Source organism: Cygnus olor, chromosome 13 (genome assembly GCF_009769625.2).
Source record: "Cygnus olor isolate bCygOlo1 chromosome 13, bCygOlo1.pri.v2, whole genome shotgun sequence".
NCBI classification, from domain to species: domain Eukaryota; kingdom Metazoa; phylum Chordata; class Aves; order Anseriformes; family Anatidae; genus Cygnus; species Cygnus olor.
The window spans coordinates 18,625,741-18,650,505 of record NC_049181.1 but is presented as its reverse complement, the minus strand read 5'-3'; the positions used below and the strand labels follow the sequence as shown (position 1 = coordinate 18,650,505).

General features: G+C 36.2%; 1 long non-coding RNA gene across 1 annotated transcript in view; it reads left to right on the top strand.

Annotated features, from left to right (window-relative positions):
* Positions 1 to 24,483, top strand: part of LOC121077361 — a 34,494-nt gene extending 10,011 nt beyond the window's left edge. Inside the window, exons 3-5 of the long non-coding RNA XR_005823994.1 lie at positions 17,199 to 17,354; positions 22,812 to 22,880; positions 23,798 to 24,483. This is a non-coding gene — a long non-coding RNA (uncharacterized LOC121077361). The remainder of the gene's footprint in view (positions 1 to 17,198; positions 17,355 to 22,811; positions 22,881 to 23,797) is intronic.
* Positions 24,484 to 24,765: the final 282 nt, after the last annotated feature.

The window sequence follows — 24,765 nt, the reverse complement described above, 5'->3', positions numbered from 1 at the left end:
ATGCTTGTCAAGTTCTACTTTACATCACTGTGAAAAATGAAGAATAGATTGAATAATGAATTTTTATTATCACAATTATCACAATTGTGATGTGCCTCTGTTTTTAAGAACCTAACAGTCACTCTGAAAGTTACACCAGTATGATAAAACTAATAAGCCTCATCTCGACTGTCTTTGGTTGGCATACCTTGTGGCCAGTGAACAACTGCCAGCCTGCTTGACTCTCATGGTATTATTCATAGTTTTATGAAATTCTAAAAAGAGGTGTTTTCTATAATTCTTTTTCAGGTAATTGTGACATCTGCAATATGATTTGTATTATGCTTGTTTTTAATACATCAGTACACATTAACTCAGCACTTCCTGGTGCTGATGCATTTTGAAGAATAGGGTGATTTTTCTGTATACTCACAGCTTGATTTATTTTTATTAAAAATAAATGAGAGAGAGTAGGGGGAGAGGATAAAGTGTGTGTAAGTACATTGTATCAGTGCAAAATCAATCACCTGATGCCTTTCAAAGCTTCCCTTCCTACTGTTCTTTCAGTAATGGGATATTCTGTTACTTAATCTTATTGGCAGTTTAGTGTTATTTCTGTGTATATTTATACAATATGCAACATAATGACATTTAATACAGGGCCAATGAGTCTCTAAATCATCTTATATATTTCATCCTAGATTAGCAAAGGCTTACCTCTTTTTTTTTATAACAGCATTTGATATATTTTGAAATAAAGTAACTCCAAAATTCCTATCCTAGAACGAACTTCTGTTGATAAAGTGTATAGGAGAGGAGAGCATTTGTATCATTCCATTTCACAGCGCTGTATTTCTCATCTCCAGGCAGTTTGTAAAGGAATGGTGTTCAGAAGACTTCAAAATCTTACCCAACATTCTTATATTGCTTCTTAAATCATATTCTGAAGTGTTCATTTTCCAAGTTTCAATTATTTTTGAATCTTACAGAGTGAACCTGGCGCTGTATGCCAGTCCCTTCAGCGTAAAAGCATTGTATGATATAATGAAACTATTTCATACAGTCTTACAAATAAATATGTCCCAAATAGGTTTATAGAATTCATGACTCAAGATGTCATTGTTAAACTGTGATAGCTGTGATATATGAAAACATTTATATTATTATTTGTGATTTAGATGGGAAGACATAGAACAAAATCAAGGATACACATGTTAATGACACAAATAAGTTTAAAGAATGAACAAGTGCAACAGATGTTTATTCTTATTTATATATTTAAGTGTCTATTGATAAATAAGTCAGAATATGAACAGGTGACAGGGAAGGATGCAGAAGAAGTCATATTTGTAGCGACTAGGCATTTGAGGGGTGTTATCCTTAATGCTTTCTTTAGAAAACAAATGAAATAAAAATAAATGGCCATAATACTCCTCAGGAAAATAACTTAATGAGACTAATATTTTAAGTTGAATCAAGACATAAGCACTTACATGTTCTTTAATATGCTAAAGCCTTCAAAATGCTTAGTGAGACAGCAGAATGTGTCAAATGGTCTGATGAAGAATAAGGAGGGCCCTTGTGAAAAGGTATCTAACATACTGTTAGGAAAGGGGAGCAAATTCAGGCCTCACACTGGTGGTAATAACTCAAAATGGCCTTAGAAAAAGCAACACTCATTTTCTATAACTTATAAGTGGATTGGGTCATCATCCTTCTCCTTCCTACCCTAGAGTTCAGTACTTTTAGCTTTCATGTTATATGCTTCTTTGTTGATCCACATAATAGCATTAATACAGCTGTGTAATTCAGAGAAATCTGATCGTTTCTTCAAAGATGTCTCTTACGTTTTTTCCCCTAGAAAGCATCAGGACTGTACTGTTGTCTAGACACACCATTTGGACTACTGTACTTTCTATTGAAAATAGAAAACGGTGTTTACATGTGTAGATGTAAACACATACAATAGTAATACACTTCGCACTCCATGTTGCAAATACACCTCTGAGTTTTGACATAACACATAAATGCTATGAATTGTAGCTAGATGATATACTGTACAGACTAAATAGTGTACCTTGTCAACCCCAGTCATTATAAAATCAACAATATGGATTACATTCATATATATTCACAGTCTTAAATATACAATACATATATATGTACACTGAGGAAAAGAAAAAACGCAGCCCAGACAATAAATGAAAAGCAGGTCTATACAAGTGAGTCACTTGTTTAGAAGCAAGATACACTAGATCACTGTGTACAATCAAGTAAAGCAGCTGAATTATTTGTGTGAACCTTGATCTCCGTTTTGCTAAAACCTTCTTATACCACAGTGTAAAAAATAGACATATTTCCAACAATTCAAAGTACAAAAATAATTAAATCTTTTAGTGTCTAAATTTATAATCCTTGAACGAGTTAACGATTTAAGAGCACAGCTCAAACAATTGTTTACTATACTTAGTGTATTAAACTCAGAGTGCTGACACTAAAGTTTCTCCTTGTCTAAGATAAAACATGTAAATCGACATTCATACTGTTTGTTATCAATTCTGTCATTCTAAAAGCCAGTTCTTATTTGAGGATATCAGAGAAGTGAGACCTAGCCAGTTATTTGTTCAGATATACAAAGATTGTTTTTCTTTCAGAAATTTGCACTGAGGTTACCTGCACCATCTGAAGCTGTACCCAGGTACACTATACTCACCAATTTGAAGCTGACTCAGAGCAGCTCAGTGCAAAAAACAAAGTGACTAATCTCTTTGTAGAGCTGAGGCTTTGCAACTTTGCTCTGAGTCATCAGGACAACTCAAAGTGACTAGACTTAGTACAGAAATAAACAGATTTAAACAGAGCACTTGGTTTCAAAACAAACAGATTGTTTCTGCTCCTCCTGTCAGAATGACCTTGGTAATGCTATTTAACATCCAAGTGTTGCTGATATGCAAGGTAGTTTAAAATTCCTAGAAGACAATCAAAGTGTAATCTTAGAAGTTAAGGGAAAAATGAGGAAGGAAAGAATGAAATGAAGGCAAAATTTTCCTTGTCCATTTAGAAACATATAAAGAGGAGGAGCGATCAGTTGTCCAGAGGCAAGATTGCAACTGAAAAAGTAAAACTAGAATTGATGGTATTAGGATGTGGGAGGGAAAGGTAAGGGAGATATTTAGTGATTTGCCTATTTTTGATGTACTTTAGCCACCTTTAATTAGTTCTTCACATTCTCAAAAATAAAATAGATAGCTAAGCTAACCTTCAGTAACATTAATCCTACTTTATTCAGCAAATATATCTCTGTTAAAACTGTAAGTTCCTCTGTCTTTATGCTGGTATCTAAAGTGTAAGTATTAATACAAGTTGAGCTGGAATTTCTTCTGAAACAGACGACTGGTTGCTTCTGTCACCTCCAAGTTACAGATGCAGACCCTGCTTTTGGTGTAACTAGTGTAAATTTCATGAAGCAAACCTGAAGTTAATGATCTGCAAATAAATATGGAAATGTAATAGTTACTCCGGACTACTTTTCTATAACTATGAGAAGTATTTGGCCCTGTATATTTATTTCAAGATCATAAAAAATATTATAACCATTTTGAAATCTTTACTAGCATGGGTCTGGGCATGTCTGTGCAGACAGACCTGGGTTTTTATGCCTGTAGTCCGAGATAGCCAGCTACAATCTTGCTGTGACTCAGAAACTGTACAAGTGCATTGATGTGCACAGAGCTAATGAACCCGATGGGGTGTCCAAAAGCTGTGCAGGTGTGTTACCATGATTGCGTGCCCAGACTGAGAAGTCCAACTATTCCACAAGGCTAGTTAGCCTGGGCAGTTTTTATGTCCAGAGTTGGTTTCCCTCGGCATAACCTGCACACAGTGTGAGTTCCCGTCTGCCAACACATATGTTAGCAATGCCCAGTATCCACGTGCAGGGCATCTTTGCTAGGGAACAAATATTCCAGAATGGAAAAGATACTTAATATAGCATTTATAACAATAAATTATGAGTATCTAAATTGATAGATTTAGTCATTAGATAATCAGCAGTAGTACAGAATATATTATAAGGCTTGAGGTAATAATTTTGTTTATTCCACATTTACTACTACATTGCTGTAATTAAAATATATATAACAAAAAAGATTTTTATAGAAGTGGTACCTCAGTATCTCATTTAATGTAGATTACAAATACAGTAATAGAGAAAAGAGAAAATCTAACAAAACTCTAGAAATGAGCAATGTTGAATGTCTTTTTATTTGAGTCACAAAATCAGCAAGAGGTAACATGTTAATCACTTTAACATTAAGAAAGCCAAGAAGCATGTTAGTTTAGCTGCTTTTGTGCTTGAGGTAGGATCATGTAATATCTCAGAAACTAAACAGAGTTGGGCCTCGTCTGTACTTGAATGGGAGATGTGTGAGAGAAATTTGTCGTATTACAAGAAAGGATGTCAGTGGTTTAATAGGTTTCATCATTATAGCTGAGTCAGTACTGAAGTCATGCCCGCTACGGTGTTAAGGAAACATTCTACTGTTGGAATTGGATGCCAGATTCACTCGGTGGTTAGGCTTAAATTGGGATCTACAGCTTGTGGCATTACATTTAGGGAAGCATTTTGTCTTGAGTTTACAAGGATCCTGATGATCAGGATACTGTCATCAGGATCCTGATGATGACAATGGAAAGTGTGCAAACTTTGACAATGTTTATAGTATTAAAATAACATAAATATACTTTAGTTATTAATTGCTCAAGAGCTTTTTTGTCTTCAGCATAAGTCAGTAGGAAGACACGATCATCATTACAGTTTTTCTTTCTTATTTCTTTGTTCCTCACATATTTTGTGCATGAAAAATAAAAATTAAGAGAAAAATAATGAAAGGAAAATAAATTTTAAAAAAGTACATGTTTATTTATGTTACTGTGAGGGTGGTGAGGCACTGAACAGGCTGCCCAGAGCAGCTGTGGCTGCCCCTTTCGTGGCAGTGCCCAAGGCCAGGCTGGATGGGGCTTTGGGCAGCCTGGGCTGGTGGGAGGTGTCCCTGCCCATGGCAGGGGGGTTGGAATTAGATGGGTATTAAGGTCCCTTCCGACCCAAACCATTCTATGATTATATTGTCTGCACAAAACAAATATATATATATAAAAATTTTATATATCTCTATAAATAATACTTTAAATTAACTGAGTATTAGGAATAATAGAAAAATGAGAAAGGAAGATAAAGATAAAAGGACAAAATATATTAATGGCAGAGCTTACGAAAATTTAGTGACATTTGAACAGAGTCAATCCAAAAAATGTTTGAAATTTACTAGTAGATGTGGATAGTAAAATAATACAAAAAAGATAGACCTCTTCGTGGTGAGTATAGTCAGTCACTCACTTTTGGAATTGCAGTTTTTCTGAAATAAAACTTGCTCCAAGTCTGAGAATTAGAATATGATGTAAGATTCAACTCTGTGAAGTTCCAGAACCACATTGTAGTCCAGTCTGTTTTCATTAGATTTCATTTGATTTTTATTTTTCTTTCAAAGCCTCTTTGAAAGCCAGGGGATTTAATTTCTGTTGATAGTTAGCTGTCATTGATCTAGCTATCAACCTAATCTTTCAAACAAAAAAAGGCAACGATGAAGTTGAAAACATAAATGTCTTCAAGTAATGTTGAGATTGCTGAAGATAAAAAGGAAAGGAAATTTCTGAAACTTCAGAAAATAATAATTACATTATTATTTTAAATAACAAATTCATCTATTTCTGTTTATTTTGCTCCTGTTGGTCAAGTCAGAAATCCTTTAGATTCATCTAGAAAACTCCTGTTCCTTCCAGGTTCAGAATGGTATCTTCCACTGTTGAATCACTGTTCTGTCTTGAATTATCATCCCCTTTACAGGAATCAACTCAGATTCCTGAAAGAAGAAAGCATTAATATACCTTTAGAGATAATACTATTTGCAGGCTCTACACAGCGTTTGCTATATTATCTGCTGTATTTCCTGTTAATGTAACAGTGTATAATTAACCATTTGTGGAGTTGTGACAGTTTTGCTCCTTTGAAGTTGTTAATGGATAATGAAGGCACATTTCCAGTCTCTGCTAGAGCAAATGCCTTATTATTGCATCCAAGAGACATTTTGCCATCCCGGTCTTTCTTGCTCTAAAAAGCACTCACGTCTGAGAAATTTCACCTTTTATTTACACAAGGTTCAGAATGTCTGTTACCTGGCAAAGCCGTCTCTGTAAATTGACTACGGGTTAATAAACCAGTGTTACTCTTACTAATAGAAGGGCCAAAAGAAACTGTAACGTGTGTACTTGAATTGTCTGCAGATTAGTATGTATGTGCCAAGAAGATTTACATTTTGTTAGTGAAGTTAAATTATCATTTATCATAAATCTGGAGATTTAAAAAACAGAACAATACTAGTATTTCATAAAATCTTTTGGGAATAGTATGACAAATATATCTGCTGTCAGGCATAATTTCCTGACTCTCTGAGGTGATTTCTGGAAAGATAGTGTAATACGAGGTTTAGAATGGGTTATTGGATTTAATTCATACTTAAATCACCTTAACAGCCTTTGCCTCTGCTTACTTATGTGGAAAAAGAAGTCGTATTTTTTGAGAGTTTTTGATCTGCTTCCAATCTTTTAGAGTGAAGGAAGTTACTGTATAGTGGAAGAAATGTTACTTTGACTGGGTGGGCTTTTTTTGTAGAAAATCTTATTTCTTCTACTTTGTGGAACAGCTGACAGAGATTAGTTTTAAAATGAATACCAGAATATTCTGCAAAAACATCATGTCATCATAGTATTTTTTAAAATAATTATGTGTTGCAGTGGTGAATAAGTACAGATAACGAAGGAGATTGCTAAAGGCTGCTTACATTTGCACGGGCAAAGCTAAAATATGTGGTTAACTTTATCTGTTCTCAAACTTCTTATAAACAAGTATTATGTTTCTTTGCTAAATGTGCATGATTATTTATCCAGTTGTAAATTAAAATACATATTTTTACTATTCAGAAAGTTAATAAAATACTCTTCTTCCTATGTCTTTAACCCATTATAAAAATAATTGTACTGGAGCTGCTGCTGAATGAACCAACACTGAGTGGCCCAAGCACTGCTGTTTTGGGAGTGGGTGCACCCTGAATGTGGGGTTGGGGTGGAGCCATGTATTTGTGTGTGTTTGTTAATTTGCCTTCTGCAGACTATGGAAAGAGAACTTGGTAATAATTTTAAGAGCAAAAATGGGGGCAAAGTTGTGCTTTTACTGAAAAAAAAATGCTTACAGTGTGTCAGAGAATACGAGTGTACTTCATTCCCCTTTCTCTGAGACGTAATTCTGTTCTTAGCGGCATAGTAATCAGAGCAGCTTCATAGAAAGTTAGACCACTTAAGACAGGAAAGGTTTTCAATTCATACGTAGACTCAATTGCAATATATGCATCTTAAAATTTGATATTTCTTTCAGTATATCATCTGCTTTATGTCTGAACTTTGGTGGTTTTGTGCACATACAGTTCCCCATGCTTTTTCTCAAATCACAGTTGTGCAATGATTTATTAGTTATTCAGAAATATTTCTGGTAATACTGTTTGACAAACTGCAACTAGTTGGGATACCAAAGAATTGAGAGCTGGTGGTATCTAAAGTTGCTTAGCTAAAGCTCAGAAATAAATTTGCTCGTAACTGAAGAACAGGTGACAAAGACTTTAGCTTTCTGATTCAAAGTACAGCAGGGAAAGCCTGCCCTCCTGAACCTCTGATAAGGACTGGATTTTTCACAGGCATCTTTTAAAAGTTTTTTGCACCCATAGGTGTATGCAGCCTGAGTGTGCTTGTGTAAATTCTCATGCAAAAATTGGTGTGCTTTATTTCCATACCTGTTGATAAATTTTCAGGCTTGCTGTTAAATCGATAGAATGCTAAAACAATTGGTTGCAATATGTCTCTACAAATTGAAATGTTTGGGCATAAGTAACAAACAATGCATGAAAAATATGAAGATAAAATCAGTGAAAATTTTTAAGAGGAGTCAGAATTTAGAAAAGGAAGAGAGAATTTTTGATACGTAGTCTTCATTTTTCTGTATTCCCCATGTGTTTAGGATTTCATTTGAAGGAAATACAGGGTGCTAGAGCGAGCCTATACAAGCAGAAGCAAAAGTGCCAAAGATTTAATACATTTCTGTAAATTGTAAAATACCTAGTAGAGCTATTCTTCTGGATTGCCAGAAAGGGCAAGAATTTGGCCCTTTGGCAGTGCCTTCGATGAGAGAGACTCTTCTTGTGTACATTACCTGACCGAGAGGTGGTAGAGTGCACTGGTGAGTCAACACAACTGTTCTGGCTTGTTTTCTAAATATTTGCAAGGAGTTCACAGATTAGCTGACACCCAAGAATGAGACTTCAGAAATTTATTGTTTAAGAAAATCCTTAGCTTTTGACTCACACACAAGAACAAGGTTTTAGAAGAATGACAGAGGGGCACTGAGTTCATGAGTCAATATATTGGGCCGGGCTGCAGCCAGCTGTAGTCACGGAACAACAGTAGCGTGCTCCAGAAGTTCACTGCTTTTTCTATGTAAAATAATTCAGAATTTACAAGAACAGTTAAATCTAGGAGCATGATTTCTTGAAAAGAGGAAGGAAAACAAGATGGAAGAAAGGAGAAGAAAGGAGTTTGTAAGGAAATGTATTACCTTAAAACTAGACGTTTACACCAATGCAGCTCATTCGGCCTGCCTTTGCCAACTGTGTAACATATAGATAAAGCCATAAGAAACATGCTCCAGAGAAGGGAGATAACAACAGCTGTGATGGGTTATGCTGCTTCACAATTGGACAGAGATGACTAAGTTTGCAGCTTGCTCCCAGAACATTCTGGACACCCCTTTAGCAAGAGTACTGGCAACACCTACAGATGTGCTGTCAGCCTGGTGATGCGGGTTTGATGTGGAGCCCCACTTGAACTGCTTGCAAGTGTGTGCAACTTGGGCTGGCTGTTGCTACAGCACAGACCTAGAATGTGCATGGTCATGGTGGATTAGAGCAAAAGGCAAATTTCTGTTTATCTATATATTTTGGTTAATCTTCACTTTTTCAGGGGCAAATCCTGCTCAGTCATTTGCAAGATAAAGGTCCTCAGATACAGTGGAAATACGACATTATTGAAATAGGGAGTGTTTCAGCATTTGTACAGGCTCAGCGGCAGATGCCTTGCTGTGCCAGCACAGGGCCCTGCTGCCCAGGTGCTCCCCGTGTGCTGGCAACTGGTGCTGTTTGCAGAGCTCTGGTGGGGCTCATCCTGCTTGCTGCATTCACTGCTGTGAGTTGGGGTGGCCTCAGCTGGCAAGGGCAGTTGAATAAGCTACTGTTACTTCAAAGTGGGTGAAGAGTATTCCTCTTTCTCCTTTGTCAACATGGTAAACCAGATGAGGGCTTGGGGGAAAAACTCTTAAAACCCATATTTCGTAACAATTTTATATGAATTCAAGGAGTGTGAGTAATAGAGGAAACAGTCACTAAAAGCTTTGTGAAAGTAAACCTTATACGTTGAAATTGTGGTTAATTTTATACTCTGTCTACATAGGTGACACATTCTAGTACTAGACTGTGCCGGAAGTCTTTCCCATAATCATTCTCAGATAAAAATCTAGCATTTGCCTAGCAGTATTATGCTAATAATCTTTATCTTAAATTCTCAGAGTTGTGCTTCAAACTCCTGGCATGCTGCGCAACTACTTTGTCCTCCATTCTCGGGAGACTTCCCTTGACTTCCCTTAGCAATTAGCTGTATAAGTTGACATTTTCATTAGTCATCCTCTGCATGCTCAAGTTAGGAAGTAAGACCCTTTAAATTACTTTATGCATGCTTTCAGCAACATTGTTTAAATTTTTGCCTGCAGCAATGTTTTGAGATAAAGCTAAATGAAATGGCTACCTTTATCCCTAAGCAAAATAAGTAGTTCAGAATGAGTCAAAACTGTTGCAGAAACAGCCTTCTCCTGCAAGATTAAGTACAACATGTTCTATATTGGTATTCAAATGAAAGTACAACTGCAAAACACGTCTTTGGCAGCTGATGTATGCCTCTGTCAGTGACTACATTATTGTGTATGGTGGCAAACGTTTCTCTACACCAATGTATGCACCGAAATACCTAAGGATACAACCCTTACTTCAAAGTCCATTTCAGTCAATGAAATCTAATAATGTTTTAAATGTTTCCACTGTCCGAGTCAAAGTGACCCATAGTACACAGTCTAGTGGTAGTGATGTGTAGACTTCTATGCATAAATAACTTTTTAAAAGATAGGAAAAAAGTTCTAAATTGTGGGCTTATGTCAAGAATATGCACAAATGCCATTGGAAGCTTACTTCGACTGTTTTTATTCAGACAAGTCTGCAACTGAATGGATTTCTAATCTACTGTAGACAATAAATATACATAGTTAAATGAAGATCAACTAGAATCAATATAAACTCAATATAAAATCAATATAAACTATAAGCTATAAATTAAACTCAAGTCGATATGAATAGCTAAGTTAAACAAATAAAGAGTTGTAGTTTCTAATTTCCTTTTAGGTACTATGCAAATAGTGACAAACCTGATTTTGAGAGGGACTGCATGCTTTCTGCTAGGGAGATCCCATCTCGTCTGCTGTGGATGTATAGAGAACAGGGCACTTACCGTTGTGAACTAAGTTAATTTCATAAGGTGTACTCTGCTCAGCTTGGACATGCTGTTAAAATCATCCCCTCCAAAATCCTGAAGTGCAGTTTAATGCCAATTGCTTTTCGGTCTGTCAACTGAATCAAAGCACTGTTTGCCTAATACTGAACTGAAAAAGTAATTTCTTGTCAATTGATAGGAAAGACTGATATTTTGAAGGCTATGTTTCTCTTGTATTGAATAATTGGCATGAAAATTTTTATATATTGGGTTGTTTATAATTGATAAAATACAAAATCCATATCTACTGTAAGGGGAAAACTGGACTTTTATTTTTGCAGAAAGAGGATGTAATTACATTAATATACTATTATCAGTCTTTCATCCTATTGGCATGTAATGATATTTCCTTTTTCATATTGCTTACTAACTTTACAGGTATCATTTATCATGTTAGAGAGGCAAACAGTGTTTACCATGAAAATCTTTAAGCTAAATTCAGTTGCAGATGTTTCTAAGTGTGTTTTAATAAATTAATTTTTGTCATTAAGTTTAAATAGCAGTTTTAGGTTAAGAAAAGGTTATGTATGTTTCTTGAAATAATTCTTCCCTTTTTCTTTGCTGAAAATATATCTTTGATTGTAACTAAACTGTTAGTATTATGTTTTCAGCTCTGAAAATGAAAATAGTTTATAGATTTACCTGACATGAATTGAAATCACAAAGGAAGAAAGAAATGATCCTGATGACTTATTTTCTTGCACATCTTTTCTAGAAATGGGAAATAACATTTATTGTGAATTGATTATGATTCTAAAGCATGGAATTCATCATTCTTATTTCCTTCTGCTTCCATGTCAGTTTAGCAGCAACAGTAGGACTAAATAGTCAATCTTAGTCTAATATTTAGTTAATAGTCTGTCACAATTCTTTGTTCTGCATCAGCTCTGCTTCTGTATATTATAATCTCCCATCTAAATGCGACTGGGGTTGGTAATGTTTAGTTTCCAAGATCAAATGTGTTTAAGTGCTTTCAGTCTGTGTGGATAGTCTACTAGCAGAAAAAGATACAGGCAGCTGATAACACTAGATAGACTGCTTTGCTTGCAGTGATTTCATTTTTATCAGGGCATATAGAATGGAATATTTTTGCACAGAGTAAGGTAGTTAAAAATTCCAGAAGGAAAATATGTCCATGGCCAGAATACTTAAGAACAGTGTTTTAGTGAAGTAACTACACATCTGGATGAATAATACTTGTACCTACATTGTGCTGGAATACTGCATAGAACAAACAATGATTCATTCCCTTCTAATACATCTTTTCTTAAATAGAATGATTCATATCAATGTGTCCTTAGAGGAATACACTCTGTTTTTATTTGTTAATGAAACCAGACTGCAAGACCCAACAGAAGATCTTTTCCATTTCTCTCAGGAGAAACCTGTGTGGCATTTGTTGTTGTTGTTGAGTAGAATACACAAACAAAAGCTGATGAAAATTTAAGTACAGATCTGATTTAGATTCTTAACTGACAGAAATGCCTTTTGTTTTTTATCAGTAAAGCTATGCTACTGAATTGAGGATAACAAATTCTGTGAGTTCAGCTTGAGGGACTGAATAAAAAACAAGACCCTCTTACAAGTGCAGGCTTGGCTTTGTGGAACAGAAGCACTGAAAACCTTTTGTTTGTCTGTTAGTGTCCTACCGCAGTTAAAACAACAATCAAATTCCTCAATGCCTCATCACTTGTTGGTACAAGACAAAGATGCAGTGCACTCCAAAGGCTAGATGAGATAGTGGGTCTGTGATTCCTTTCACATTTAATCTAGAAATTTGGTTTATGGGAGCAGCATACCTTGTACTCAGTTCTGTATGTACATTTGGGCACAACCAGGACCTGAGGTTTATAATCGCAGTTCATGGTCTACTACATTCTTTTATGTTCATCTTGCAGACTTTTGATGAGGTGTAGTGCTCCTTTCAGTTACCTCTCCCAGCTTGGAGTAATTTTTACTTTGAATTATTACTGATGACTCTGCCAAGCAAGGAAATCCTTCCTCTACAAATAATAAATTGTTGCTAACAAAAAAACAAAACAAACAAAAAAAAGGCACAAGATCACTCCAAAAACTAAGAAGCTAAGCTAACTAAATCTGGTATCAGCTATCAGATAGATAAATAAGGACTTATTTTTAAATACTGCTTTGGTGAATATGCGCTTTCTTCCTCCTGTTTATACTGTGGACTTTTCCCAATGCAATTCCCTACATATAATCATGGCATGATATTAACCACGGAAAGAAGTGTTATAGGAAAGGAATTGGGAACAGAGGGCAAAGAGAAATCATTAGAAAATGGCATTTTTTCCCAAGGGAGGTGACTGTGATACCTGGTTTAAAAAAAAAAAAGTGTTTGTCAATCAAGGCTAGGCTTGGCTTACACAGGCCTGATGGCCAGATTCTCAGCTGGTGTAGCAGCAGAGATTGAGCAAGACTTTCTTACTTTGTAAGCACTGGAAATATAAGACACAAGCAAGTGGTTTAATATCTAGAGCAGGAATTTGGAGAGAGACTAGAAATTTGACATCCTATCCGACGACATGAAAGAGATTAGGAGTGTGGAGGCAGGAGCTGGTGGGCAGGGACATCATCCTTTTTGGCACAAGCTAACTAAATAGCTGTAACATTAGGCTGCCTCTTGGTACACTGCACAGCGTGGCTCTTCTTTACAACACAGTTGGTAATCTCAGCAGAGAAGCGTAATACTGAGTGGATTTAAAGCCTCAGTCCATCTTCTCAGCAACAGATAGATTTCCTCTGAAGGGCCTTAGGGCATTGTAGGTAATTTGAGAAGTTAAGGTGGCTGTTAGGCTTGCCTTGCCTGATCCATGAGTAAACAGAGGGTCTCAGGGATGTTCACCTGGTGCTGTGCAGTGCAGAGGGAGCTCAGGTCCTGAAAGCAGTGCAGCTACATTAGCAGAGCACTCTGCTCAGACTTACTAGGTCAACAGCCCCTGCAAGGTAGCTACAGCTTTGCCCAACGTTGTGCTGTGTAAACAATCCCTATAATCTCCGGTTCACATATGGCATAGGTAGTGGCAGGTATTTCTGCAGTGCCCTGTGTTGTACTGTGGGCAAGCTTTTGGTTTTAGAAAACCTTAATTATATATTAATATGTTGTTGTTAGATCCAAAAGCATGATAATTTCACTGTAAACTGCCCAGCATTCCTGAGGTATTGTTACAATGGGTGACTTGAGTCATCTTGAACAAGGGTAGGGTTCTGTTTGGTAGAGTAAATTGCTTAACACCAAATTCCCTGACACCCCAGCTAGATTGCTTTTGGCAGCTGAACTAACCCTTTAAAACAGGTTTGAGTATTTCCATGCTGTGTTTCAGTCTGCAGGTCAGAGATGCCCTGCCCATTTGACCGTGTTCTGATTTTATTAAACTACATGCTTTGTAACTGAGCAAAATAGGAAAATAAAAGAGGGAGAAAATAGAATAATTAAATTAGGCATGTTCATTTAAAGCTTTTATAAGGATTTTTGGCTGAATTTTATTCAGCCACCTAATATTCAAGTGCACAGTGGCGACTTACGCAAGAACCCAGCTGCTAACTGATGTGCAATGGTTGCAGCCAAATGAAAGTCTGTCTTGGAAATCTCTGTTTATGATATGCAAAACAAAGTATACATCATGTTTCCCTCTCTAAGGATAATAATCCTGTGAGATTGAAACCTGTACAAGGCAAGTTTTCAGAAATGAAACTCAAAGAGTGGAGTAAGTGCACACACGAATTAATATTACCTATTCAGTGTAAGTCAACCCAACTTTGGCACAAAACTATTGCAATCTTTAAAGGAGACATTGACCAGGTGAATGACAAAAAAAAAAACAAGTGCTGCAGTCTTCTTTTATTTCCAAAGGCCAATAAAAATTTGTACCTACCTAAGGCTCCCACGGAAGTCAAACTGTCAGAGATTAAGAGGGAAGATCCTCACTCGGATAAATAAGTAGCTAAAGGACAGAGGACGAATCAGTGATCAGGTGTACCAGCAGGGTTTGTAGCTGTAATAGCGTGTAGCTCACTGCAGGCTTGCCACCTGATTATTTATTCAGGTTTTTGAGGAGGTTTCACGTATTTGTGAAAGATGAGGCCTTTCTGGGATTTCAGGTTCTTGACCATGCAGGGGGGAATTAGACTGCAGGTTGGCAAAGAAGTGTTTCTCAGACTTTCCATCCTTACATCCACGGGGGAAAACTGCATCGAGCTGTTGCAGTAATAGTAATTAAAGTATAATAAATGCATATAGAATCATAGAACAGCCCAAATTGGAACGGACTTCCAACAGATTATCAGGTCCAACTTTTCCTGGGAAAAAGGAGCTTAGCTGAGGTTATCTAACATCCTGTCCAGTTGCATCTTGTAAACCTCCAGTGATGGGAATTCTACAGTGTCCTCGGGGGGGAGGGGTTTCCAGTGATTCATTATTTTCACTTTAAAAAAGTCATTCTTACATCAAGATGAAACCTCTACCAGTGCAACTTGTACCCCTTGTCTTCTCCACATGGCTCCTTGTGAAGAGAGAGCCTGTGGGAACTCTAGTTAATACTACTTTTTTCCTTGTTTCTAATGTTTCATGGTTTTGAAACTCATGAGGTCAGGCCAACATAAAAGGGGATTCAAAAACAGCAATAGAAAAGCAACTGAGAACCAAATCTTAACCTTACCATGACTGATTTCAGAACATACTTAAGCATGAATGTAATTTTTAGTTGCAGATTGAATTGGTGTGCTAGGTCACTGAAACAGATTAAGACTAACATTGCATTAAAAATAGCTAATACATGTTTCTGTTACTGTTTCCAAAATAAAAATGATAGCATTTAATGTGAATTGATTTGGAATCCCATGTCCTTGATTGAAGAAATTTTGACTAAATTCCTAAATTTACTGCAAGGGTTCAAAAACAAATAAGTAAAACCCTCTTGTTTTATTGTAATATCCAGTTGCTATAGGGCTTCAGAATATGCATCAAAATAGAGGAGATAATCCATGGAGACAGGGAAATTGGTAGGCAGCCAGCTCCAGTACTAACACAAGTGGGTACAAATAAACAAACAGTATAAGCAGTCACTGGCAAGCCAGCTTTCACTGATGCCATACAACTAGACTACAGAAGCATGACATAAATGAAAATTTTAAAGAATCCAAAAAAAACTAGCTGGCTAATCAATTTACATTTTCTCTCCCATGTTTTCAACATCTTTTCACAGTTGATTTACTTGTTAATGTAAAAATAATAGGATATATAAGATAGTGCATGGTTGAAATACCATTGCCATTCATATAGTGGTGTTCTGTACTGAATGGTGTACTGAGGCTTTAGCTATTTCAAAAGCCTGTTTAGGAAGCAAACCATATGGATTTAATTCTTTATTTTTTTCCTGGATGCTGTGGGTTCTATCTGCAATAGTGTAAATTGATTGCATTCTCCTGATTTTTTTCTAAGAATCCACTCTTCTTGATATAAACACAGCAGATCTTTGGGAGGGAAATCTAGACAGCTGTAAGCCTGCTAGAGCTAAATGAATAAGTCCCCTGTGTGTTTTGACATACCCTCTTCTGAAGCATATTATGTAACTTATCAATAGTAACACTGATGGGTTGCTTTCCAAAGCATTTTAACAATTTTCATCTTTCATTTTATAGTTTTTGAGCACATTTTGTAACATTAAAAAGGACATAGGTTTTGCAGGTACGCCACTCTACTCATCCGTACTTAACATCCAGACTTCTTCACTTACTGTTTTTGATTATGTGGTCTGAAAGCTACATTGAAATTAATCTGATCTGCAAAGAAGAAAAGACATTTCTCCAACATTTGCTCAAGTATCTTCAACTGCATTAATAAATCAAATGGTTAAGATTAAGGCATTTCCTACCGTACAAGAATTTAAAGACACTCCATGGAGCACTAATTTACAGGCAGAACACCTTGCTTTCCATTTCTTGAATATTTTAAAGGGACACACACACACACAAAAAAAAAAAAAAAAAAAAAAAAAAAACCAGAAAGAAGAGATCCTTCAAATGTACAAAATGTTACAAAAACTGTTTTCACCTGTTGATTTTAAAAGCTGAGAAATGCTCATAATGCTTGTTGCTTAGATATTTATATGTTCTTTCCAGTACCACAGGTAGAGTGAGGTTATCCCTGGATTCAGGGCAGTATAGCACTTTGTGTTCAACCATTATCATCCTAACGCTAGATGAGCGCTCATTAAAAAATAATTCAAATTCATTAATTTGTGGGCATTCTTTTCAGACTCCAGCCAGCTGTTCAATGTGGTAGCCTGGCTGTGTGTGGGAGAGGTGAAGTCAGGTGGGGGACGAGGAGTTACATGATTTCCCTTTAATGTATCTGCATTGTAAACAGCCCTGGATTCTGCACACTGATTTCAGCAGGCAGCCAATGTCAACACTGACATTTTCAATCTCTTTCTTTTATGTCACATTAGTGGAAAGTGACCTGTTGTGTTTGTGGAAGCTCTGGAATCCCGCAGGAGAAGGATCACTCAGCACCATGGCGATCTGCCAAGTACAACTTGTTCCGAAACACAGTGGCTCTGAGAAGTTGCATTATTAACTGAAACACAATGTCGGCATAGCAGGAGGTAGGTTAGACTGTTGATTAGCTGAGTTGTTATGGCCAGTGTACCCTCCAGGGTACGTTGCACGTCTGCTGCAAGGCTCTTCCCTTTTTTCTCCTCCTTTCTACTTACATGTTGTCTCATTCTGTGCTTGGAGGTGGCCACTACAGAGTTCAAAATTCGGCCCTGCTCTAGTACTGTACCACATTCAGCACAGATTTTGTACACTGAGAATTAAGGGCCTTCACTTCTGAAGAATAGTTTCTTAAACTGCTCAATTGTTCAGAAATCGTGTTATGTTTGTGATAAATATTAAAATTGTAAAAGGTACTAATTTAACTTTTAATTTTATTTCGGTATCCTGTTTCTTTAGCCTATTTTTTGAAGGCAGAAGTCTTAATATCATCTCATACTTTAATAAGAATATGAGAACAAATCCACCTAATCAGCTAGTTGGAAAGAATAAAATAGCTTAGTCAATAGAAAAGGGAAGTAGCTTCCAGATTTCTGGTAGAATCAATAGCACTGTCTTATTTTTTGGTAAATCTGTTGCTAGCTTATATTTTCAAAACAACTGACAAACTAATTTCTCTGATATGTATAATTGACACCAGATACAGAATTTGAATCCAGTCCTGTATTTCAGTCCCCACATTTTTTTTAAGTTATAGATCGGGAAGTTTTAGCTATTGTAAAAATAATGAGGAATTACAAAAATTAAAACCAGATTTAGTTTTGAGTATCACATTACCCTTGTAGGATGCAGGAATGTTTTGAAAAAAAGATATGGCTCTTCTCTGCTGGAAATTTTAGCATATGAACCAATCAGTTATAGAATGGGTTAATAAATATAGCAGTTAGATTTTCAGTTTTTGAAATTCCATTTCAGAGTTTGAGTTTTAAACAGTTTTCAAAAAATGTTTTCAGTTAGCTTCCAGAACAATATGATTAGTACTACACAGGAGTGAGGTTAGAGAGCAAAAATGATGATTTAAGCAAGATTCTTTTTGTAGGTCATAAAGTCATGTCTAGCTACCGTTAGATTGCTTGTTTAAAATAGTTTTGCTGCTGCTTGTGAGCTTCAGTAAAAAAGTGAAGTTATATTCATTCTGTTCATTTTCACACTTAAGAAATTTATTAAAGTATTGATTGCAGAATCTTTATTACTGATGGAAAACTGTAAGTGAACAGTTTTGCAATAGAGAAATAGTTTTTATTTTTATTTTTATTTTTTTACCAGTTCTCTCTGGAAATAGAAAGGTTGATTCTGTTGAATCTTTAAGTTGATGAGATATTTATGTTGACCTCAGTGTCATCAGGGTAGATATAGTGCTAACAATATTTAGTCTTTTTTCTTTGAGTGAATCCTTGCTTAAATTAGTCTTTTGTAGTTCAAAAGACAGAACGTGTATTAAAATACAAATGCATTTGTATTGTTCCAAGAACTCCTGATTAACACAAACAAACTTGAGAACAGACTGGGATTTACATCAGGAGGTCTTAACTTGAGTACTAGCAGGACAGGGAGATACTTCAGCTCACCAATAAAAAAAAAAAGTGCTTACTACAGACAGATAATATAAAACAAATTGTCAGGTAGAAAAGAGTCATCTGATCTTTGTCCAGATTTCTGAACATCTATTCTCATGGGCTTACTTTTATCTTCAGTCCTCAAATCCCTGAGTATACTTTGTGGAAAAAAATGGACTGTATATGCAGAAGGGAAACACACAGACTTTTATCAGAGGGTAGGTAGTGAGACTCTTGGACCCAGTGTTTCCCTGCTGAATGGGAACCACAGAAAACTGGGGCAGCGTGCAAAAGGGTAAACCCTCCCTATAGCATTGCACCAGTTGCAAAAAGTCTGGAACTGAAAAAACTGTGTTAAAAGTCAATGTAAAATAAAAGTGCTAAATATATGGAATAGACTTTAAGAGAAAATAGAATGAGTATTTGTGTAATATGCAAATAAATGTGGTCTATACACATTTATGCGTAATATAACCTTCAGGGCCCAGACGGAAAAGAAGAAAGGCTTAATCTGAACAGAACGAGGGGCAGGTTGATAACACCATTTTAAGGAAGAATTGGATGGCTGCAGAACTGTTTGAAACAATATTTGCAATTTTTTGTTGAATGTCTGCCTTAAGGATTAAGGAAATCCACATGACTTTTTTCACTGACTAAACTAAACATCATATTGGACTGTTTGTTCACAATAGTGGCAAATACTAGGTCATGAGCTACACTTTTCCATTCAGAAATACCTTTACATTGTTCACTTCTATAATACTTTCTTAACCGTGGCAGTAAAAATGATGGGAAGAAGCTCGCAAGCTTTAAGCAAAGCTTAAATATGCCATTACATTATTATATGGATTGGTACATTCTCTCCTAGAGGTATCTTATGGGGATGAACATGTCCTGTTGATAAGGAATATTGTCACTGAAAGAGAAAATATTACAATAATCCTTGTAAAGATTATCATAATTGCTGTATCCTGATCTGAGTCCTAAATATTTCTTATATGTGCACATGAATTTATAAAGGCAGGTAATTTGCAATGTCAGTACCTTCAAAAATAGTAGAGAAGGAAGATGGTAATAGGTGTTTTTTTTTTAAAAAAAAAAATCAGCACAGCAAATGCAGCTGTCAAAAGCTGCAAGCTTACAAATTTTGTTATTTAAATTCAGGAACACCAAGTACAATAAGAAAACAAGCATATAGATTGAAATAGTCAAAATGTAACACTGTCTTCTTTTTGACCTATTGTGCAGATCTTAACAGGCTGCTTAAGGTCTGCAAAACGTGCAGCACAGAAGAGAAATCAATAAGGCACATTGTGAGCAGGTTGATCTTTGATTTTTCAGGGGACCTGTGGCTAAATGTTACTTGTTAAAATCTCAAGCAAAGACATTGTATTCGTCTGAGATTGTAAGGTTTAATTTATTTTACAGTTTTAAAATATTGCCCTAATGTACCACGCTGAAGTTTGAAAGCAGTAAACACATCTTTTGCAACTGCTTTCTAAGTATTGGGACTTTTTTGAATGAAATGATACTGGGCTCAGTCATGTAGTCCTGTTCATGTCAGCCATCCTACTAGGTCCAATCCCTAGTGAGCAAACAAGTAAACAGATCCATTCACTTCATTTTTGCATAACCACAAAGGTACTCCTTCCATCTGTGTTGACAGATCCTAGTGTCTGCACAGGTCAGACAGCAATATTACGACATCCCTGATGAAAGAAAAACAGCTTTAGATAATTCAAGCACTGTGGTGCAATGCATACATGGAGAAGACATCAGCAAAGTCACATGCTTACAGCTCCTACACTGGTAGCTTAAACTCTGACCCTACAGAAATCTGCAATGTTTTGTGTTCACAAGGTGAAAGGGGTTGCTGGCATCCTGGTATATTCAGGAGACCATTACTGGAAGCAAGTGATGCCTTAGATATGTTATTCTTTCTATAAGTGAATAATTATATTTGAAAATATGCTTTGAGGAGTTCCACCCTCATCAGAAACCTTATAACAACAACACTGTAGTTTTGTATTTGTAAACAAAATGGAAAATGTGATATTAATTTAAAAAATTAAATTTAAAGTTTCTAAGAATGCATCATGAAGTGCAATAGGGACTAAAGAAAGTAAACTATAATACGTATCAGAATTCATTTTCATTTTTAAAATGGTTTTTAAAATCAAGCCATAAAGTACAGAACTAATTCTAGCAATCATGAACCCATTGTCTTTGCAAAAAGTGTGAGCTGACACTGACAAAAAATTTTTGAAGGATGAAATGTGCAGACAACATTGATTTTTTTAGTTTCATTCGGATATGTCATGAATTTAGTTCATTAATTATAGTCTTCTTAAATCATTGGAGTGAGAATAGGACCATCTATGTTTTTTTCTCTCAGTCCTCCATAAAGTGTAATACACTCCTCTTTGGGGTATTGAGAGAATGTATGGCTCAAACATACGTACCCAGGACCACGTGCGCAGGGTCAGACCAACAGAGCAGTTTTTGGAAAATGAAGTTTGAGCAAAAGGAGCGCTTCGTGAGGTCTAATTCTACAGCCACACCCTGCATGGAACTTTTCTTGAAGTCACACACATTTTTATGAGATTTCTTGCCCTACTTTTGCAGACTCCAGAGACCTAGAGAAGCATCCAAAGTTGCATGTGTTTGCAGGAACTAAACCATTTCATTTCTTAAGGACTCAGACTAGAGGAGCAGGTTATTTCTGAGTTATGGGAAGCTTAGATTCAGATTCAGGTGCTTTTGTGACATTGAGTAATCATTTAGGATGCATCTATATGGATAAATATGCCCGTGATAGTATCTGTAAGGCCAAATTCCCTGATGACCTTAGTTTTAAATTGGGATTGCCTTTATGAAGTTGTAAAGACAGACTGTAGGCAAACGGCGGGGAATCTCCAGAAACACCCACTTGTGCGGAGTCCTTCCAATATGTCCTTGCAGGCTTTCGTGACCAGCAGTGTCTGCTGCCTGTATCACTTATTCCACAGAGCAGCCTGCAGCATCTTGCCAAAACCTCTTGCATTGTACTGTGTACAGTCTGGCAGCTACTGAGGTGACATTTGGAAACAATGTTGATATAATCCAAGAGTCTAGCCAAAGTCCATAGAAATCATTATGTTTTGGGTTAAGCTTGAAATCACTTAGTGTTTTAATTTCCAACCTGTACAATGGAAAAAAATATACCACCTTTCCTCCAGACTTTCATTCTATCCTTTTTAGATTGTATGTTTTCTTGGGCATGTATATTCATCAAATATATCATCTAGTACATTAACTGCATAGTGTCTACAAAAATTTGGATTCCAATTGCAGGTCTTCTAGACCCTATGATAATTAAAAAATGGTTTTCCTAATATTAAGCTATAATGTATTTGCAAGTTCTGTGTCTTTGATCTGTTTGTCAAATACCAAGTTTCAACTCAAACTTGAAGAGAGCGGTCATAACTGCGTGATTGCTACAACCACTGTGATGTGCTTATCGGCAGTCTTCATTGCAGTTATGCGTACTTCCTTTATCTTTAGCTGTCTCTCTGATCTTTCTCCATGCTTACAGTTGTGTGACCATTTCTGTTTTTATACCCAAGAGCAAAAACTGAAACAGGAGGAATACAATGAGGGCTTTAACATAAACGTATTGGATATTGTGTCATTAAAAGCAAAAAACACTTCCCATGAATTCAGAACATTTAAACTATTAAAATGGATAAAAATACAGCAGTATTCACAGCTATAATTAACATTTTTTAAAGAAAAGAAATTCACTTGTCTGTAAAGAAAATGCCATGGGAACTAAAAAGAGGCATTTTGTCTTGTTAATCACAGCTGTTATACAAATTTTCATATCTGTTCTACTGTGTAGAAAACTGTAATGAATGAATAAATACTAAAAGCTTTGTTTAAATAACAAGCCAATATGCTCCCCCCTCACAGATGAAAAAGACGGAGACTGAAGTACAGAACAGCTCTTATTCACAAACATTTTCAAAATGGATTAAATATGTGAGTCAACATTGACATCATGTTTGTCCAGCTTCCTGCCATTGATACTGTGATCTGTCATGGTATTACTCCAGCTTCACTGGGGATCACCTCTTTGGAGATCTTGACTTAGGAATTGTGCTACGCTGGCTTCATGTTGATGTTCATTAACTGAATCCAAATTTCTAGCTTGCCAATATAAGGATGTTTAATTAATTTAATCCACACTGTGATACGATGGAGGTAGCAGTCTCCTTATAATGTGTCTCCTTATACAACTTCATAGCTAAACTTGTTTACATTGTAAATTAGTAATTAAACTCGGTTGAATATCTGAATGATCAACCCTTCAAAAATCAGCTTCAAACTACCTCACTTCAAAATGGTGGCATGCAAATTTAGACATTTCCCTCACCTTTTTTTTTCTAAAAATATATTTCCATAAATCACTTTACCAGTCTGTCAAATGAAAGAATATAATACCTATCTTTTTTCAATGTAAGCGTAATTTGGGAACTTAACAAACTCTTCCCAGTGGTTTGAGTTCTCCAGATGACAGCTTTTTGTGAGAGGTAAAAACCTGGAGAAGGAGTTAAGGATGAAGCTCTTTAGCGATTCAAAAAGCACCTTCATGTGAAAAGGCCTGGAAATAAAGTAAGGGCATAAATGAACTTATTCTCATTCCAGTCCTTTAGCTGCAAGAGGCCTCGAGCATACCACATGCTTTTTCACTTTTAGAGGCCCTCTACGTAATACAAATTAAAACCAGGGCATGCCTTTCCTTAGAACCTCTGCCAGGCATTTTATTTTCATAGCTGTCAACTTTAAAATCATGCTTTCCTGTCACTGATCTTTTGATGGAGGTGGGAGAAAAGAGCGTGCAAGTGAACTCTGATGACTTGAATGAAAAGTCGGACCGCTTTCTTTCTGGCCTGCAGGTTCCTGGCTGACCCTTTTGCATGGAGGTGGGGGCAGGGAGCAACATCAGTCTAGACAGAAGAGGCCAGCGACTGGCTGTCCACTCAGGTTTCAGATTATAAATGAATAGTGTTCAATTTCTCACAGATGTTTGGCAGCCGCTTTGCTTTCACTCTAATCACGAGCAGGATTTCTTCTGCCTGAAGAAAGCAGTGACCGATAGACACACACAGACATAGAATAGTCCACCTCTAGAGCTCTGGTGCTGATGATTCCATGAGCTGTGTTTTCAAACTATCAGTTAGAAAATAAGTTCTTTAAAAGTGAGATCACTAGCATTATAGTCTTGCTAAATATATTAAAGTATTCAGACCCAGCACATCTTCATTTAAAGGCTGGAGGGTTGAGTGTTTGTTTCATATGGAATGTTAATTGTCAGCAGGTTTACTTCAGGGATAAATTTAGTCCTTTAAATCTCAAGTCAGACTATATCTGTAAAGACTCTTCAAGGATTAGGTGCAAGTTATCACCGTCTTCTCCAAATTGTAAAAGAAAAATAAATTCACTTAATGTTAACTGAAGTAAACAGAAGAAGGATATTATATGTTGAATGCTTTTAACTGTGAGAATATCATAGAATATGCATATTAGAGCAGGCAACAAAATATGATGTAAGAACGATGACAGCAAAAGAGGCCCAGTGACAAATATGATAGGATATAAAGGAAATATTACAGATTAAGCCTGGGATGAAAAAGTTGTGCTCTCTGTAGCTACAGGCTAGTGTTCGTCTGTTGATGAGTGTCCCAAAGGGCTGGTTTAGTTATTGTGTAACTTTTAATTCAAAATATACAATGATAAAATTAGGAGAAGTATATTACTTCCTATAAAGTTATCCCAAATATGAAAGAACCCAATCATCGAAACCCTACCGTGCTGCTTCTTAACAGGGATTCCATTCCAAGAGGTGTATTGGGCAACACAAAGG